The 21,760-nt window shown below is 35.2% G+C and overlaps 1 protein-coding gene across 1 annotated transcript in view; it reads left to right on the forward strand.

Annotated features, from left to right (window-relative positions):
- Nucleotides 1-2,120: 2,120 nt before the first annotated feature.
- The window catches only part of LOC109101262 (D(2)-like dopamine receptor), a 51,422-nt gene continuing 31,782 nt past the window's right edge, over nt 2,121-21,760 (forward strand). The window contains exon 1 of the mRNA XM_042756988.1: nt 2,121-2,421. The gene's annotated coding sequence lies outside the window, so the exon portion shown is untranslated. The remainder of the gene's footprint in view (nt 2,422-21,760) is intronic.

The following is a 21,760-nucleotide window of genomic DNA, read 5'->3' on the forward strand; positions in this document are numbered from 1 at the left end:
AATAGCCTACGCATGCACATTACATCCTAATTCTCACAAATTCTTGTTTTCGTAGTTTATACAGAGACAATAACGTTATTGTTTTCAAACACTTGCACTTTGAAACCCATTTTCAAAAGTTTGCATTTTCAGGCCCCCTGAATATTTTTCTGTTTTTAGTTGAAAATGTTGTTGTGTAAACATCCCCAAAATAAATGATGGCATTAATGGGAAGACTAATTAAACATTAAGTCAACAACATACTCATGCTCATATATCACCACTTTGTCACTTTAAAATAATTGTTTTTTTTGTTTGTTTTTTTTGTTTTTAAAGTGCACAGTCAGCTCACTCAAATAAAGGTAGCTACATCTCCATGTCTGTGATAGGCTAAGTATTTCATGAGTTTTCATGACTGATGATCTGACAATAAGTTGACTGTCAAAAATAACAGATGAATATCAGTTCATAAATAAATTGTTTAAATTAATGTTAAAATTTTAATAAACATGACATTAATTATATAAGTAAGTAAAATAAGTAAGTCTCTCTCTTAATTGATGTTTATATATTATATACTTGTTATTTACCTTATTTGCATATGCCTATTAATACCTAAATTGTACATTTAAGCCCCAGCGACAGCTTTTGTACCTTTATTTCTGAGGGTGTAGAAGTGTTTCTGTACTATTACAATAGCAGTCACTTGGTTTGATTTTACCAAATGGTAAATGTGAAGTATATTTTAGGTGTCAAACAATTTTGAGCGGTCAAGGGTATTTGTTTTTATGGATTTAAATGGATTTATATATATATATATATATATATATTATATATATATATTTCATATATACAGTACAGGTCAAAAGTTTGGAAACATTACTATTTTTAATGTTTTTGAAAGAAGTTTCTTCTGCTCATCAAGCCTGCATTTATTTGATCAAAAAAAAAAAAAAAAAAAACAGTAATATTGTGAAATGTTATTACAACTTAAAATAATAGTTTTCTATTTGAATATACAATTATAAAAAAATAATTTATTCCTGTGATGCAAAGCTGAATTTTCAGCATCATTACTCCAGCCTTCAGTGTCACATGTAACATCCAGTCTATCACATGATCATTTATAAATCATTCTAATATTCTGATTTATTATGAGTGTTGGAAACAGTTCTGCTGTCTAATATATTTGATGAATAAAAGGTTAAAAAGAACTGCATTTATTAAAAAGAAATTTGTCTGTTTTTAAAAAAAATCTAATAATATATATTCTAATAATATATTTTCTTTTACTATCACTTTTTTTTATCAATTTAACACATCCTTGCTGAATAAAAGTATTGATTTTATTTAAAACAAAAAGAAAAAAAATTACTGACCCCAAATTACTGACCAGTAGTGTATATTGTTATTACAAAATATTTATATTTTAAAAACATAGTTTTTTTTTTTTTTTTTTTTTTTTAATTTTTTTCATCAAAGTATCCTAAAAAATTATCACATGTTCTGAAAAAAATATTAAGCAGCAGAACTGTTTCCAACTTTGATAATGAATCATCATATTAGAATGATTTCTAAAGGATCATGTGATGATGATCCTAAAAATTCGGCTTTGCATCACAGAAATAAATGATGATTTAAAGTATAATAAATTTTAAAACAATTATTTTAAATTGTAATAATATATCACAATATTACTGTTTTTTTTTCTGTATTTTTGATCAAATAAATGCAGGCTTGATGAGCAGAAGAAACTTCTTTCAAAAACATTAAAAATAGTAATGTTTCCAACCTGTACTGTATATATATATATATATATATATATATATATATGTGTGTATGTATATATAAATATACATACACACACACACACACACACACACAAAACACATATATATATATATATATATATATATATATATATATATATGTATATATATATATATATATATATATATATATATATAATATATATAAATTGGTTTTTTTTTTTTTTTTTTTTTTCGGAACTGGGTTGGTATTGTACTTTGTGTTCGTCTGTCATTGGATCCTCTGGGCACTGAACACGCACTCGTGTTGAGATCAGTCAACTCCGCCTCCTACCTGCCACGCGCTCATATTGCTGGATGTGAGAGCGGCGCTGCGCCCGGCATTCACACTCTGCTGCTGACAGCACGCACATGATGTAACTATTTTAAACTGGCTTTTAAAGTTAGATGTAAGACTAGAATACATTTTGGCCGGTATAAAGAAACATTCACGTTTGATTCAGTGAAGTGAAATTATTTAGCATCGTGAATAATTCGAGAAAACTGAATGCTTTGGCACAAACGAGTATGGACCGTTTCAGACTGTGCGGGGAAAAGATGCTAAACATCAAGAAGTTGTGGATATAAACGGACAGAAGAACTGTGCTCATTCGTAATATCCTATGGCTTGAAGGTGAGGTGCATGTTACAAAGCTATTAAATTCAATCTTCTTTTCCCCGCCTCTAAAAACAAATACTAGCCTACTTGATTGAAATGATCAGTGAATGAAATGAATTAGATTTTTAGGCAGGTGTTTGCTATTGCTTCTGTACGTAATAAATAAATAAATAAATAAGTTAGTATAGCTTAACTTTTTGGTTGCAATACATAAAAATGCGTTTTCTGATTACTTAAGCAACTGAAGTAGACTGCGCGAATGCACTAATGTAAAATTTACAGGGAAAAACAGCTGTGGTTGCCAGAAATTCACAAATTATAATTTGGCATTTGCTGCCTGTATATTTTAAAGTTCACATATGTACATATAACATATGTTTATATTCCAACCTATACTAAAATATCTTTGTATCTTAAAATATATTGCTGTGGTTGCCAGTACACCTTTGTATCTTTAAATTTATTTAATAAATACCAATTATTAACTGATTTAAAATAACGTAATATATACAATTTATAGCATAATTATTATTATGTAAATAAATATAGTAATTATTATTTTTTGTGTTTTGCTATAGATTATAAGATTACTCATATTTTTACTAAAAATAAATAAATAAACAAATAAATACATTTTAGCAATGCTTTACAATAATAAATGCTTGTTTTTTTTTTTTTTTTGTTGTATTGTTTTTTTTGAGTGTATTTTATATTTTTTATTGTTGTGTAAAGATTGATTGTTATTGATTTATTTCATACAAAATAAAAGTTTGTTTGCATAATATGTGTGTGTTCTGTGTATATTTATTATGTATATATAAACACACACATATACAGTATATATTTTGAAAATATTTACATGTATTTACATGTTTATATTTGTATTCATATAATTTATATTACAAATAAATGTATTTAATATATGAACATAACCTTTTTTTTAAATAAATATATACATGCACGTATTATTATGTATATATACATACTAAATATACGCAGCACAAATACAGGTGCATCTCAATAAATTAGAATGTCGTGGAAAAGTTCATTTGTTTCAGTAATTCAACTCAAATTGTGAAACTTGTGTATTAAATAAATTCAGTGCACACAGACTGAAGTAGTTTAAGTCTTTGGTTCTTTTTATTGTGATGATTTTGGCTCACATTTAACAAAAATCCACCAATTCAATATCTCAACAAATTAGATTACTTCATAAGACCAATTAAAAAAAAAAACATTTTTAGTGAATTGTTGGCTTTCTGGAAAGTATGTTAATTTACTGTACATGCACTAAATACTTGGTAGGGGCTCCTTTTGCTTTAATTACTGCCTCAATTCGGCGTGGCATGGAGGTGATCAGTTTGTGGCACTGCTGAGGTGGTATGGAAGCCCAGGTTTCTTTAACAGTGACCTTCAGCTCATCTGCATTTTTAGGTCTCTTGTTTCTCATTTTCCTCTTGACAATACCCCATAGATTCTCTCTGGGGTTCAGGTCTGGTGAGTTTGCTGGCCAGTCAAGCACACCAACACCATGGTCATTTAACCAACTTTTGGTGCTTTTGGCAGTGTGGGCAGGTGCCAAATCCTGCTGGAAAATTAAATCAGCATCTTCAGAAAGCTGGTCAGCAGAAGGAAGCATGAAGTGCTCCAAAATTTCTTGGTAAATGGGTGCAGTGACTTTGGTTTTCAAAAAACACAATGGACCAACACCAACATCATCACAGACTGTGGTAACTTAACACTGGACTTCAAGCAACTTGGGCTATGAGCTTCTCCACCCTTCCTCCAGACTGTAGGATATTGGTTTCCAAATTAAATACAAAACTTGCTCTCATCTAAAAAGAGGACTTTGGACCACTGGGCAACAGTCCAGTTCTTCTTATCCTTAGCCCAGATAAGACGCCTCTGATGCTGTCTGTGGTTCAGGAGTGGCTTAACAAGAGGAATATGACAACTGTAGCCAAATTCCTTGACACGTCTGTGTGTGGTGGCTCTTGATGCCTTGACCCCAGCCTCAGTCCATTCCTTGTGAAGTTCACTTAAAATCTTGAATTGATTTTGCTAGACAATCCTCATAAGGCTGCGGTTCTCTCAGTTGGTTTTGCATCTTTCTCTTCCACACTTTTTTCTTCCACTCAACTTTCTGTTAACATGCTTGGATACAGCACTCTGTGAACAGCCAGCTTTTTTGGCAATGAATTTTTGTGGTTTACCCTCCTTGTGAAGGGTGTCAATGATTGTCTTCTGAACAATTGTCAGATCAGCAGTCTTCCCTATGATTGTGTAGCCTAGTGAACCAAACTGAGAGACCATTTTGAAGCCTCAGGAAACCTTTGCAGGTGTTTTGAGTTGATTAGCTGATTGGCATGTCACCATATTCTAATTTGTTAAGATATTGAATTGGTGGGTTTTTGTTAAATGTGAGCCAAAATCATCACAATTAAAAGAACCAAAGACTTAAACTACTTCAGTCTGTGTGCATTGAATTTAATACACGAGTTTCACAATTTGAGTTGAATTACTGAAATGAACTTTTCCACGACATTCTAATTGATTGAGATGCACCTGTACATATATTATGTAAACAAAAACTTTTATTTTGGATGTGATTAATCGTGATTAATCCTTTGACAGCACTAATAATTCATACTTTATACTTAAAAATTCACAATTCTTGATTGTATTTTACAGCAAAAAAAGAAAAGAAAAAAAACAACAACTGGTTTTCAGCCTGCTGTTTATTGATTTATTCAATTGCATAGCCACTTCTTAATTATCGTTCTAGATTAGCCACAAACATGTTCTGGCACCATTTTAGTTTGTGCTTTTTCACATTTTGGACCCTTTACTAGAATACATGAAAAACGCTTGTTATCCTCCTTTTACTAATCTGCCAAGTTGCCTAATCTTAGACAGTTGGCAAAGTAGGTCTGTTTACTGACAAGAATAATCTGTGCTAAATAATTTACATCCAGTCAAGTAGGAGAGATGGTGTTTATATGTTAATGGAGTGCTGGTCTGTGTACAGAACATACTAGTATTCTGTAGTACCTAATGATTTTCTGTAATATTCATTTCTGCAAAAGTGGAATGTGTGAGTCAGTTTGACATGAGGAAGAAAATATGATGAATGCCTCTGCTACAAAATTGATCTCTTGGTTAGAACAACCATGCATTGAAGAATTCAAAGAATGGCAGTAAGCATAAAGCACATGAGAAATACTTTTATGTGGAAAAATAAAAGTAACCGAAAATGTCTATGGGAGATTTTTCTCCCCCTGGGGCGTCTTGCGTGGAGAGGCGTGGCCCTGAGAGCAATTTCTTGACATTTCCATGGAGGAAGAGGCAGACACTACAGACTGCCCTTTTGTTATTAAACAGAGCCTGTTTTTAGGGGCTTGTAGAACAGGGGGCAGTGTTTCACAACAGCTTTCAACAAGAACATGTTAAACCATTGAGAACAAGTAGAATAGATAATAAGACGTATTAATGTGACAGATAGTTATATTGATCAAAAATGTTTCTGCCATTGATGCAAGGTTTAGCTAGAATTAAAAATATGGTAACAGATAGCAGAGTCTGTCAGCTGTGTTGTGTATCTCTATACCAGATGCTAGGCTCTGACAGCAAAATTTAATGTCTGTTTTTAATGCACAGACTGAAAATATACCCATGCATTTCTCAGATTTTATGAGAGACAAGAAAATAAAAGTCTATCATTTTATGTTTTTTCTTTGGAGGTAGTGAACTCAGCCTATCGTTAAAAAAAAGGCAGCAGATTTTAATATAGCACATTATGGTCTAAATATATTTGGTAGCAGATGGTGGAAAAGCCATTAGTAATGTTGAACACAAGTTGTCTCAGAAATGTCTCGTAAATGTCACCACAGTGATCTGGTTATAACTGTACAGTTCACAATAGATTACCATTTAAGCACTACAGTGAAAGCATAACAAGGGTCACAGTGTTATGTAAGACTTTATACATTTATACCTCTGTATATCGGACATGACATCTAACTCATAGGAAGACCAATTTTAACAGTCATTTTTGAATCTTTCAAGACATTTCTAGTTTTCTGTTTACCTTGCTGTCCACTATGTGATTCTGTTTAATTTAGAGGACAGGGCAGAGGCATAAGGGGCTTTAGACCATGACTAATGCTATGGATCATAACCATGGGCAAACTTAAATAAATGCTGTCTCAAAAATGTGCATGCTTCAGCAAGTGCAGGCCCAGCTGGAGAGTCGTTCAGACATTTTACAACCATGTTAAACCCAAAACTAAGATGCACATTTCTCAAGTTGCATTGGAGGAAATTTTGAATACAAAAAAAAAAGTATAATTATTATTTTAATTAAAACGTCTCGGTTACGTATGCTAACTCTCGTTCCCTGAAGGAGGGGAATGAAGACGTCACGTCGGTGACTGACAAATTGGGATATCACTTCGATAGACCAATCTACATCGAGCGTAAACTAAACGAACCAATGCACATTGGCATGCAATTATTGCATCCAGTGAGTATAATAAGGCAGCAGGTGCAATTCATACCAGGTTTTCGCTGAGGAGCCGAGCCGGTGACCCGGCCGCTCAGCGGTGATACAGCAAACGTGGCAATGGGACGTGCTGAGTGTGATGGAGTATCTCAACAGAGTCTACAGTATTGAAACTCTGGAGCAGTTTTACCAAGCCGACACTAACCGGGGGCCTCTCGTGCCACTACACATTGAGGTGAGAACACAGGAGGATACCAGCTCTACACGAAGGCTATAGGATCTAGAGAACATGTTTGGGGTCGCCCAGCCCGCAGCTCTACAAATATCTGTCAGCGAGGTGCCATGAGCCAGCGCCCAGGAGGATGCAACACTCCTAGTTGAGTGAGCTCGCAACCTGAATGGCAGGGCACACCCTATGTCTGATAAGCCAGGGTGATGGCATCCAGAATCCAGTGGGCCATCCTCTGCTTAGAGACGGCATTCCCCTTCTGCCGGCCTCCGTAACAGACAAAGAGCTGGTCTGAGGTCCTGAAGCTTTGTGTCCGGTCTACGTAGCATCTTAATGCTCGGACGGGACAGAGCAAAGCCAGGGCTGAGTCTGCCTCCTCCAGGGGGAGCACTTGCAGGTTCACCACTTGGTCTTTGAATGGTGTAGTGAGCGGCTCTGAAACGTCTCCAAATCAGCTGGACCATCTGGGGATGGAGTCACCATTCTCCCATGAGCATTGCTCGAGACAGCTCGTCATCTGTACGGTTGAGAAGGCCTGGAATGTGAACAGCTCGAAGTGACCTCAGAACCTTCTGCGATTCTGCGAGAACAGGGGCATTGGCCGATTTCACTGTAGTGAAGCAGATACCGCTGAACTTGGGGGGATGCCGGGTGAACTGAATCGCATAGCCGAGGCTGATGGTCCACAGAAGCCAGCGAGACGGGCTGGGTAGCGCTGTCCAGGCACCTAGAAACCGTACAAGCAGGACCAGCGGAACCACAGCCATACCTGCAGTGGGGCAGCGAGGTGGAACACAGGGACCCAACTCAGGCGGATTGTGAGCGGGCCAGAGAGGGGTGTGAGTGTGGGATGCAAAGCTCACCTGGTTCCACAGGTTGGCAGAGGGTGTGTGAGTAGGGCCTTTGTTAACGCTCTCGAAATACCCACTGCTGCCATTTGGCAAAGGAGGAGGGGGTGGACGCAGGGGGCCACCGTCAGGTTTGAGGAGGGTGTGGATTTGTGGTTTGGAGTTGGTTTGAGGCGGTAGATGTCGGCGATTGATAGGGTCTGATGAAGTCAGTCTGCTCCTGTGCAGCCGAGAACTGCTGGGCCAGACATATAGCGATTGCGCCAGGCAGCAATCATGACCATCATCCGGTGGAAGGTAACAGCAACACCCAGAAACACACGGGTGAAATGGCATCCTTATAAGGACGATCCGTCGTCTTTACAAAGATGCACCCGTGGAGCTCCTTTAGAGAAATTTGCTCTTTAGGAAATGGTCTTTTAGTGCTGAGGTGCACAGGGGAATTGGCCGCTTGCAACACGACAGGGGGTAGTGCACAACCCACTCGACTCGGGAACGACCACTGCTGAAGCGCCGTCTTGCCAACACACGAAACTTCAGAGAGCATGCTGAACTCGTAGTTCACGAATAGACACAGTTGAGCAAAAACGATACTGTCGCTCGGCTCCGAAGTGAAAAGCTGATCTGCATTGCACCTGCTGCCTTATTATACTCACGCTGTGATCAGTGGCAGCTGGATGCAATAATTGCCTGCCAATGTGCATTGGCTCATTTAGTTTACACTCAAAGCGATATCCCAATTCGTCGGTCACCGACGTGATGTCGAGAGTGACCGACTGAAAGGGAACTATATTTAAAAAAAAATATATATATATATATATATTTAATAGCATAATGATAACGACAAATATATGTCATTTAAGAAAAAATGCAATATGATGGTTTTAAATGTTATTTACTTAAGTGACATTTGACATCAGTGCAGATTTTCAGTAAACAACTACTGAAATTTCACATTGTTTCTCACAAAAATCCTCAGATGACCTCAGATGACTTGAAACGCAGTCTACTAATCATATTGACTACTTCAGTGGTGCTTTCGTGTCCTTTTTGGAGCTTGACAGGTATAGTCACTATAAGATAAAACTACATAAATGTCTTTTAAAAACCTTTCACACTGTTTAAAAAAGAGCTTGTTTTAATTTATTCTTATTTTACCGTAGTAACTTTTGGGTGGTTGGTAAACATAGCAATTTTTTTTTACATTTTATTAAATTCAAAATTTGCAAGTGTCTTGCAGTATTTAAACATGCATTTATATACTGGGATGTTCATATTTCTGACATTCTACATTGCATCTGCTTTGCTCTATTTGTGAATAGAGAAAAAAGATTTCTATCATGCAACTGTACTTAACTTTAGGCTGAATCTGACTTTGAACTAATTTTATGGAGTGTGCAGAGAGATTTGACAGATGTAGAAAAATCTAAAGAAAAATAAATTCCTTAATTAATCTTTGAGGGTTCATATTTAATGGGTATTTTGGATGACTATTCCTTATTGGGTTAGTTCATAAAAAAAAAATGAAAATTCTATTATAATTTATTCACTCTCATGTCATTCTAAACTCAAAAGACTTCATTCATCTTGCTAATATAAATTAAGATATTTTTAATATTCTCTCATCCCCTCTACTGTATGTAATCAACATTTTCAAACTTCCAAATGTACATAAAGGTATCGTAAAAGCAATCCATTGAGTGGTTTTATCTAGTTGTTCCTAGGAAACATGATAACTTTATATAATTTTAAACATTTTAATTAGGATTTTATTCACATAAATACTGATCAACATACTTACATAGAGCATATTAAATATGGTAAACTGAAGCAAAAACATACCTAACATGGAAGAACAAACCTCACTGGTTTTCACAAAACAAGTCTTTGGAACGACATGAGGGTGAGTAAATGAAATTTTAATTTGTTTGGTGAACTATACCTTTAAGGTTAAAAAAATCTGTTATCAGTATTACTCACTGGATTTATCCATCAGGAAGTGGATGCAAATAAATGACTTATTTGGTTTTCTGATAAGTTGTTAGGAAAAGCACTGATCAGATTTGAATATGTCCTTTATCCAACAAACTTGACACACAGAAAAATGCTTCATGCATATGTGTCCACTAAATACTTGATTAATGTGTCACATCTGTTATATGTTATGGCTTGTAACTAATTACCTTAGGACACATTCATCATCATGTCCTAATGTTTTTAATATGGATGAACTTTACACACTGCCTGCCCTGGATGAATAAATGCTGCCTTTGGCCTTGATAATTTAACATGCTGTACAAAAATTATTTTTATAAATAGATCAAGTTGCTTTACCATGAAAAATCTCCCTAAAACACTGGCCAGGAAGTTGTCAGGGGCATTTCAGCCCCACATCATCATTTGTTTCATGCCGTTTCCCATACTACTGTAACAGGAGAGGTCTTGCTTGACCCTTGAGGCTAGAAGACACCCTCCTATATGGGAAACAGGCAGGGGCTGCTCGAGACATGGTTGTTAGGATACAGCATGGGCACAGAGTCCTAATGAGCTCATCTGAGGCTTGTTATAGTGCTTCTCCGCTGCTGCTCTCCAAGAAGCATACGTATCTGCAGTTTCCCAAATGATTGCTTCAGAATGAGTGAGTGCTGGAACAGACAGAACTGGAACACTGGAATAATGTGGGTTTGACACACGGCGATACTTACATTGATGTTATCTAACAAACACAGTATTGCTCTGTGTGTTTATTTTATTCAGATTATCTAGAGAAGCACCTTCCTTTATTCCATTAAACCTTTGATTACCTGAGGGTGAAGCAGACACTGTGGCCTTTGGGTGGATTTTTTCATCATGAAATACCAAAGTATTAATTGTAGCCCAAAGCATAAAAATTAAATCACAAAACCTTGAAAGTTAACTTCCAATTATGTCCAAAAATAATGCATTTTTTATTGGCATTTTATTGCTTTTTACAAAAGCTCTGAATATTATTGTTGATGAGTTTTTGTGTCACTGTAAAGTAAACTGCAAATGTTTCTTTAAATATGATTCCTTAAAGATTAAAGTAATTTATATGATTTTTTTCCTGTGAAAATCTGTTTTTTGATTTTATAATTTGTTGCTGATTTCTTAATGTAAATTTCAACTTTATGTTTACAGTTTGTATATTTATCTGTAGTAACTATAATAGATTATTAAATTATGGTTATCGTAGTACATTTCTTTAAACAGTGTGGCCCAGCATTTTTAGGAACATTTATATGACCCTGTGTTTGAGATGTTTGTCTATAATTTCCATTCATAGGAGATATCCTGAAATATAAATGGGTTTAAAAATTCAATATTTCCCTGTGGCTCAACTTATGTATCTTACCCTGTTCTACAGTCTAACTGTACCTTACCTTAATTTTCTGTAAAGCTGTTTTGCAGATGTTTGTGTTGTGTAAAGCTTTATACAAATAAACTTAAATTGAATTGAAAAGACACTGAACTATCATTAAAGTATCATTTAAAAATCTTTTCAGGTCAATATATTAGATCAAAATCTGTGTTTTTAATTAATGGTGCCCTGCTATTGTATTTGAAAAAATTCATGATAATATTACTGCACAATGACCATTATCATAACTTATGCTTCCAATAGTTAGTTCATTGAAAAGCCATTTATTTTAACCTCCATATCAAGGTTGCTTGAAACCAGCAAAGCACTGTATTTTCTTTGCTAGTAACTTAATCCAGCTAGGACATACAGGGGAAATGGTGTGGTCAGTGTTGTTAACAGAGGGATTAAATGGAGACTGAATTATTATTTGCACTGAAAATAGCAACATCTAAATTAACTAGTTTTAGTCAAGTCAAAAGTGTTATTTATCATCTTTGAACCAATTTATATATATATCAATGTATACCTATATATATATATATATATATATATATATATATGTGTATATATATATATATGTGTGTGTATATGTGTGTGTGTGTGTGTGTGTGTATCATGTATGCAGAGTGTGTGTGTGTGTGCATATGTGTGTGTGTATACTGTAAATACATATATATATATATAAATGTTTAAAAAAAAATGCATTTACAAATTGTAGCATGACGATCATTATTATAATCTTATACTTCCAACAGCTTGTTAAATGAAAAATCCATTTACATTAACCTTCTGTGTCGAGGTTGTTGGGGCGTATCTGGAAATTTCTCAACCATTTCAGAAAACATTTCACTTTAAGATGAAAGCATGAAAGCAGAAAAATAGAGAACCATTATGTCTCAGTTTAACGTGGAGGGTCAGCAGAGGTGACGTCTCTTATATTGAATCAAACTGACTTGTTGTGTTTAAATGTTAAGAGATTTCCACCTTTTCACACAGGTCACTGTGCTTCTTTGTAGATTCAGCTACAGCTTCTGGTTCAAAAGTAGCAGTGAAAGGAGATATTCGGTGTCTATAGAATGAATTTGATAATTTAGACATCATTTAGTCATACCTCTTGTACAGATACCCATAGGTGTGATTTTATGTCAGAGGTGCAGGTGGTTTTTCAAATGTAATTTCAATATAAGTGGACCCATTTTCAATATCCATTTCTCTTGTAGTGTGTATCATCATATATTGTTAGTGATATGAGTGCAATTTTTTTGTATCTTTTTCTCATTTTCTAGGTTGATTTTTAAGTTTGTATGCTTTTTTTTGGAGCTTTACCACATTCATATGTATGTTTATTTTGTGTACACACAGTTTTGGAGCAAATTCATCCATCTGTGTACAGACATTTTCATGTTTCTCTGTGTGTTTGAGGTACAAAGTGTATCAGCTAAACGCAGGGTTTAGCACCTGCAGATTTGTCTGGGCATCTCGATACGGTGAATTTTGCCTTGTCATTTCAATGGGAAAGACTGTCAGTCAAGAGCCTTAAATATTGAATGGACTGGTAATTTAATCCACCTAGGACATACGGGGGAAATGGTGTGGTCAGTTTCAGAAACTCTTTGCTTACTGTACAGAATTTATAAGGACGTTTTTATACTCAAAGATTAAGAAAATTGCTTATTGATTTTTGAAAAAAAAAAAAAAAACCTGACCTACAGAACCTGACAATGTCCACACTGGTGTAACCTAAGGAACTATGAAATGTCTAGAGTCAAGGTTAATCTGTTCAGTGACCTTCTATATGAGGATATCTTCTTGTTGCGGTAAAAGGTTGTGTGTGGGACAAGGTGACACATTTCATACTACAGACTACTTTTATGTACGCATACTGTATGTAAACATACTGGGGGTAGATAAAATACATTGCTTCAGCTACAAATTGCTGCAGTTTCCATATAAAATGGCCACTAGTGGTGCTGAAAACTGCGGTATCTGACTGAGATGATCAAGATTAGAGGAAGATTTTTTGTTAATAGCAACTTTGTATAATAATAATAGAAAAATATGGAGTAAATAGGTACTCAACATAAAGTAACATGAATCCAGAAGTCCTGGAAATACCATGCAAGTTAAATGAAAAAGAGCTGCCTGAGGGTGAGCAGATGATCGTGTGAACTATCCCCGTATATATATGTTGTTGTGAACTTTTTTTAAGGGCATCCTGTAGCTGTGCTAATGGAGCATAGCACTACCAACAAGAAGGCCATGACTTTGACTCCCAGATCACAGAACGAACCTTAAATGCTCTGTAAGTGACTTAACCTAAATGCATCAGAAAATGCTGTGCTCTCCTCTGAGGTTGAATTTTAGATCTAAAATTAGATTTGAATCCGTGTAGGGATAGGATAAGGGTTAGGGGTCCAGACCTAGATAAAAATCCATTTCTGTTGGTTGATTTAAAAGTTGATAGAACATTATTAAAACGTCAAATATATTGCAGAAAATAAAACTGCAGTGATTTTTAATGGCAACATTTTCAGGTTTTGCAAAAATATGTGCATCGTCATATTTTACCATGAGATTAGGTTGGGAAAAGTGCAGTAATCTAAGATTAGTTTACAGGATTCACAGCTAGTTTCACTTTACAGCTACCTCTTTTTTTCTGACAGCTTCCTACCTTTTTCTGAGTAACAGTTTTTCTGGCTGTTAGAGAGAAAATTAAATACAGTCTGCAGAGATCGGTTGAATGGAGTTGTTATATTATTGGATGGTTATGATTTCCAGCATGTCAATCTAAACCCAATTTACAACTGAAGATTAGTTGTTTATGCATCCCTTGAGTATTTCTCATCTGGGTTTGAACATTTTGGTGCACCTCCTGTGAAACAGCCATTGTCAGTGAATTGCCTACCTGAATATATTTTTGCTAAATTACCTGGCTAGCTTTTAAAGGGAAAATTGCCCCTTGGTTGAACACATAAAGTGTGATGCTTGAAGGTGCTTCATTATTTAGGTTGATATAAGACAAGCCTGCTCTGGCCTTTTGAATCCAGGCTTTATAAAAGTAATTTATCAGGCCACCAGAGGATGTATCTTGTGAATCATCCACCAGGAAGGGCAGCAAACTCTCATTTTATACCATTTATTAACTGGCCTTAGTCGTGGAGAAAAAAAACACCTTAAAAGGGGATTTTGGAGTTGAGCAGCCAACCATTAGGCCTAGATAAGAAATCTGACAGGCTTCTCTTCTCTTCTTCTCTTCTCTTCTCTTCTCTTCTCTTCTCTTCTCTTCTCTTCTCTTCTCTTCTCTCGAATCCAATTTTAAACATACATAAATTTGAGACCATTTTTCTAAGCCTAGTTGTTACGGCCCACAAACAAAAATAACAGCTCATTAAATAAACACAGATAATGGGCACAGACCGAACACATAAATATGTCACAGACACTTGTTGCTATTTTCAAGATCCCAATCGCCTTTGTTTACTTCAATAATGAAAGATAACTCGAACAATCAATAAACAATGCATAACAATCCCCAACACAAAATATTTACAGACATATTTTAATGAATAATAGCAAAGGAAATATCAGTAAACAGGTAGGGCAGCTAGGGAAACAAAGAACGCCTGCCTACAGCTGTTCTCACAAATAGTTCTTACCTGACTCATGACAAAATTCAACAGGTGAGTCTTCCGGGCCTCTGCTTCCCTTGCTAAGCTTACAAAATAAACAAAGCATGAACTAACAATTAAATCCACTACCTGTTACCGATTAAAGAATAAAAAAGAAAAATTACAAATTAAACTATAACAACAACAAAAAAAAACAGCTCCAGAGAAGCAATGAGAGCGGTGGGCGGGCGTGAGAACAATGGGAAACAGAGAGAGAGTACCATTGTCGCTGCCAACGCCTATTTATCAGGAATCCCTGATGACTTCACACTGCTCACACATATTGAAGATTCTCTCAACACCACCTAGAGACTTCCAAAATAAATGTTACACAGATATACATAACGCTAGCAAAAATGCAACGCTGGACATTAGTGGTCAGACCTTCTCGTGTTGTTCTCACAAACAGTAGACTGATCATTGAATGGTACAGAAAGTTATTTTTAGGTGTTTTTGGAGCGGTTTCATTATTATTTTCTTATTACTGTAATAGAAAAAAAAAATGTTGTGATTCATCATGAATCACATCATGAATATTACTGCTAAGTCTTGAGGGTTAAGTGGAACTAGATAGAGAACTGAATTAACCAATTACAAACTGGTGAAAGATGTAAATTTGGTGAAAGATGGTGAAAGATTTGAAACTGGTGAAAGATTTAAATTTGTCCGTTTTTATTTGTTTTAAATTTCATTTGAATCAGTCTATGTGAAAGATATTTATGTATCCCATCTCTCCTTTCTTTTCCTATCCTCATCGCTCCTCTCTTCTCCTCTCATTCTCCCCTGTCCTCCTCTCCCTCTTTCCTTCCTTTCGTATGTACCCCAGCTAACTAATGAGATGAGACAGAGCAGGGGCGTTAGTGGGGCAAAGCCAGAGCTCCAGTGGCCTGGGGCACTAGAATATTCCAACATACTGCTCAGAGAGACAGAGAGAGACAGTGAGCGATTCCATGGCTAGACTCTGTGATGTGACCCCAGACACACAACATGCGCACAGAACTTAGAGGAGGTGCATTATCACGTTTGGATGCAGGATGCCTGCCATGAGGTCTCAGATGGGTTGTTTTTGAAGCCAACACACAGTAAGACATAAGTACTCAAATTTACTCTTTGCTGCTCAATATCATATATTTAGGTTTCTGTAACACAGATTTTGAAATAATCTAAATTGTACAGCACCTTTGAATGACCATGCATTACATAAGGTGAGAACACTGTTTAATTGCAGTAAACATTATGCAGAGGGATTGTATATGTCTAGGAAACTTTTTCTGGTTAGTAATAATTGTGTTTTATAATAAAGTGCTGTCTTTCATCATATGATCTTAAGAGTCACATAATGTTTCCTTATATAAAAAAAAAATTTTGGTCTGAGATGAGAAATGAATTGTCATTAGTGTTGTTTCCATGGCAACCAAGTTACTCACAAATAAGCTGCATCCTAGTAGCCAGTCATTGACAGAAACACTAGATGCACACCAAGTCATGTAAAGGCTGGAATACATTACTCAACTATTTAAATCTGTACCCTTGGTAGTTATCATACACTTGTTGGCTTTGTAAAGAGTACAGAGAAAAACTGGGCATCAAACACTGAACAACTGAGAATCAAACACCACCAGACTTTCATCCTCTTAGGAGAGGCATGACAAATGAAAACAATTTCTAAATTTGGCCCAAAATAAAAAAGTGTGCCCATCACACACAGTGTGATTTTCTGTGATATCTGTCCACTGCGCCTGCTTAAAATCTGAAGACTGGATCTGACTTCAGAAACTAGCGCCAGCTCCTTTAGGGCAAAAATCTAGGCCAAAGTAATGTAGTGTATTTCAGACTTAAGTTGTCAAGTAATATCTAAATAGGTTTATTTTAGTGTCCTTGTAATACATGCTACATGTATTTACTATATAATAATTGTGTAATTACAAGCAACTAAACCAAACCCTAAAACTAAACTTTTAGTAAGTACACGTTGTTAATTAATATTACTCATTACCTATTTGTGTAATTATGCTTTAACAAGGACACATTAACATAAAGTGTGACCCATATAGCTTTTTCAGCTTTATTGATTGGTATCTTTTTTGAGTACATTAAGACAGGCAGTCAGCACACAGTAACAACATCTGTCCGGAGGTGTGTTTGCCAAAAGCATCGTTAAACAACTATGGTAGAAAATTCCATTGTTACTGACATACTTTAACAATTCGGTGTTTCCCGAAACCAAATTTGTGTGACTGGAACTACCTGTATTTAAAAGCATAGTTTATTTTTTTATATGACAACAGATTATGCTCTTTGGCACAATTAACAAGCTAACATTCAGTACATATCTTTTATTCCATTTAATTATACATACATTTTAATCTTTATATTTTACTTGTATTTACAGTGTCTTGCGAAAGTATTCATACCCCTTCATTTTTTTCACATTTTGTTATGATGCTGCCTTATGTCAAACTGTTTTATATTACTATCTTTCCACACCAATCTACAATCTATACACCATAATGGTAAAGCAAAAAAAAAACAGGTTTGCGTTAAGCCACACATCTGGGAAAGAGTTAAGAAAAAAAATCTGCTTCACTGAAGGGCCACAGAAGCATGTAGTCTCTGTTTCCCTTAATGGAAGAAGTTTGAAACAACCTGGACTCTTCCTAGAGCTGGCCTCCTGGCCAGACTGATTAATTGATGGAGAAGGGCTTTTGTTAGAGTGGGGAAGAAGAAGCTGATGGTCACTCTAGTTACAACTCCATGATCATATGTGGAGGTAGGAGAAATCTAAAGAAGGACAAACATCACTGCAACACTCCACCGATCTGGGCTTTATGACGGTGTGGCCAGATTCAATCCTCTCCTCACTGAACACATGAAAGCAGACTTGGAATTTGCAAAAAAGCACCTAAAGGACCCTCAGACTGTGAGAAACAATATTATCTGGTCTGATGAACCTCAATTTTAAGCATGATGTTTGAAGGAAACCAGCTCTGCTCATCACCTGCAGAGCACCATCCCAAAAGTAAAGTGTGCTGGTAGCAGCCTCATGCTGTGGGGCTGTTTTTCAGATACTCGTCAGAGTAGAAGAAAAGCTCAATGCACCAAAATATTGAGATAGCCTTAATGAAAACCCAGTCCAGAGCATTCAGAACTGGGCAGAAGGTTTACCTTCCATCAGGACAATGAACCTAAACACGCAGCAAGAGTGGCTTATAGACAACTCTGTGAATGTCCTTGAGTGGCCCAGCCACAGCCTGAGCTTGAACCCCATCAAATATTTCTGGAGAAACTTGTAAATGTGCATCTGCCCCCATCCAACATGACAGTGCTTGAGAGGTGAGGAGAAGAATAGCAAATAATTGCCAAATGCTGATGAGAAAAGCTTGTAGCATCAAACAAAAAAGACTTGAGGCTACAAAGATGCTTCAGCTAAATATTTAGTTAAGGGTATGGATATTTATGCACTTATTTCAGTTTTTTTTTTTTTTTTAATAAATTCATGAAGTTGTGACAATTCTGTTTTTGCTTTGTCAATATGGTGTATGGAGTGTAGATTGATATGGAAAACAAGTAATTTAAAGCAGTTTAACATAAGGCAGGAACATTAAAAAAAAAAAAAACATGAAAAAAATAAAGGGGTATGAATACTTTCACAAAAATCCCAGAGTTTGATGTAAGAGGGAAGTCACAATTAATCAAACATCAAATAAATTAAAACAATGGGGTCAATTCAATTCAATTAAATAAATTAAAACGATGGGATCAAATCAGTTCAAAGAATTTTATTAATCCCAGGGGGAAATTGCTTAAAAATAGTTACAATATGTTGTCCTCAGATGCCATGTTTGTTACAGTTACAGCAGCATTTTAGAGAAACTACACTGTGGGGAAATCTGCTGACTGAATGAACCACATGTATTTGGGAATAAAGTGTATGCCAGTTACATAGTGCATGTTAGCATGATAAAAAAAAAAAAAAACGTTGTTTTTTTGTACAAATTAATAATAATAATCTGACATTAATTGCAATGTTGAATTGATTAATAATCGGAATTTATTACTCCATCACCTGTGTCACGTCATTAACAACAGTCCTAGATTGTTGAACCAACAGGGTTCAAAAGATGGTGATGTGATCATGTTACTATGGTTTTGGGAAACAGTTGCAACTAGCTAGTTCATTTCTCCAGTAACTCATTTGATAGAGGTGTGTTATTACTTTTCTGACTTTACCCAGCCTTAACAAGCTTAGCAATCCACAACATCCTTGCACATGTCACCATGACCCAACAAACTGGCATGTTTACGTGGTACATTGAGTGATACGCTGTGTGTCATTACTGCAAACAGACTGTCAGCTGTTTCACTCAAATATTAAGTGTGATTTTCCCCTCATAATATGGCAGACGAGATAAGATACAAATGCGGGACAACATTCTCCAGGTCTAAGTGCCATTTTGTAGTTATCTAATACAGTAACTACCTTCCTTCTTTTGACCTTAACTGTTCTGAGAGAAATATGAAAATTGCTCTCCACAGAGGATTGCACATCTTCATGTACTTCTGGCACACTATAGGACCAAAAATGAGCAAAGGTCACTGCATCATTATACAAATTTGCCCTTTAAACAGCAAGAACAGCACTTAAATTGTGCTGTGAGCTTGGTTTACCATTTAAAAGAAATTTGTGATATCATTTTTATACTATTTATAACGTGCTCCCAATACAAAATCAGAATTTTTGTATTCGCTGTACTGACTGCAGAAATGACTGTGGGTTTTGATTTTTTTTTTTTTTTTTGTGCATAACAGAAAATATGATGTATATATTAAGAAGACATCAAAGCAAACATTAAGATCTTTTGAAGTTGTCCTTATTTATAGTAAGTCCACTAAATTAAACATTGACTAACAAAATGTTTTTAGTTTTATCTTAAATCAAAATTCTACTTTCATATTATAGCTAACTGGCTATAATTGGCTTTAGCTTTTAGCTATGTCTATGGTATATAGTTATTATAATAAATAATAATTTTATTTTGTACTTTGTATGTTTTATTTGTGGGAAAATAAATATTTTGATTAATACCAAAATGTAAGGTTTGAACCAAATAATATTTTTTTTTTTTAAGTTGATGCAATGTATGTGTTTTTTTTTTTTTAACCTAATGAATTTAGGTACCTTTTGCTGTCTAGCTAATTGCATTCAATCCAATTTAAATTTACAGTAACAAAAACTACCCTAACTCCTTGGTCCTCCTCTGAATTCATACTTAAGCAGCATAATTTATTGTGAAGTTCCACATAGACTGTCAAGTAGTAGTCCACTGTAGAGTCTGTATCTGTGCAGGTTTGGAAAATGATGTATCGAGGATGCTAGCAGTCACAAAAGAGCTTTTGAGCACCCTTCTGAAACCAGAAAGCATGACAGTGGGACGCCCTATGGTCATGTGGGCTTCACAGGCACACTCAGACAATATCCATAACCAGTCTTCGAATAGTGTCAAAGGTCTTGGGAGGTCCTCCTAACCAGACCCCCCTCCCTTAATAAATATAAACAAATAAATAAATAAACTAACTATATATTTCTCCAATACGCAGAGTGTGAGCCAACTGCAGGGTAAGGCTAAAAGTAGCCTAATGTTAGTGTTATGTAAACTACACACATCATAAATCCGCCTCTTTAGACAAGTACCTGATATGATGTCAGGAAATATTGTAATATGACTGAATTTGTATTTAAATTGATCACAACTCACTAAAAACATTCTAAATTATAAATTATAATGCTTTAATTTACATAGTTATTCAAACAGCGAGTAAATTATGGCGAAAGTGAGCAAATAACATTCACATTAAAGAATATTATTACTGACAGAGATTAAGCACACACAATTCCTGTTATAATCAATTAAGCTGTCCATACACTGTATGATAAACGAATCTCTTACTTGCGTATGTAATTCATACATCTACACTTTGTTGCTGATGATGAGAAAATTTGCAAGATTAATTTAGTACGCACACACAAAAAATCAGAGGTTTCATCGATGATTAATGTGGATGCCTCTGATTGGCCATCGTGTTCATAAACTCAACAGAATCATGTGTGATTGGTTATAATGTGCAACGCTGTCAAATGTAAATGTAATGCTGTGATGTAACATGAGCAGGTCTAAATTTGTTACAGCAATCAACACTTTTCATTTAATTTTCATTAGTTTCATGTTTCAAGTATTATAGGTTTTTTTTTTTTTGTTTTTTGTTTTTTTTCATGACCACAATAAATATCTTTTTGGCTGCACGTTATGAGCAGGGCTCCCAAAATCAGTCCAAAATGTAATTTATATTCATTTTTAGCTTCAAAATCAAAATCAGTGTGTCTTTGTCTAGGTAATCTGTGTCTCAGGTGCAGTACGTTTCTTTGTAGGACCTCAGAGAACAGACACTGATTTGCAAAATGCTCTGTCAGGCTTGTGGTACCAGTGCTCGTGTTTTAAAATCATTTTTGCTATGAGCTACAAAATATGTGGAAGCCTGAATCAGTGCAGGAATTATATGCCTGATATTCCTTATATTGTAGAATAGTGACAGTAAATGTGTTAATAATGTATGTTTCTGGTTTCAATCATAATTTAAAATTATATAATTGGATCTGAAGACATTGCAGTAATTATTTAAGTGAAAACTTACATGAGGTTTTATTAAAAAAAATTATATTATTTAGAA

This window comes from Cyprinus carpio, chromosome A5 (assembly GCF_018340385.1).
Source record: "Cyprinus carpio isolate SPL01 chromosome A5, ASM1834038v1, whole genome shotgun sequence".
NCBI classification, from domain to species: Eukaryota; Metazoa; Chordata; class Actinopteri; order Cypriniformes; family Cyprinidae; genus Cyprinus; species Cyprinus carpio.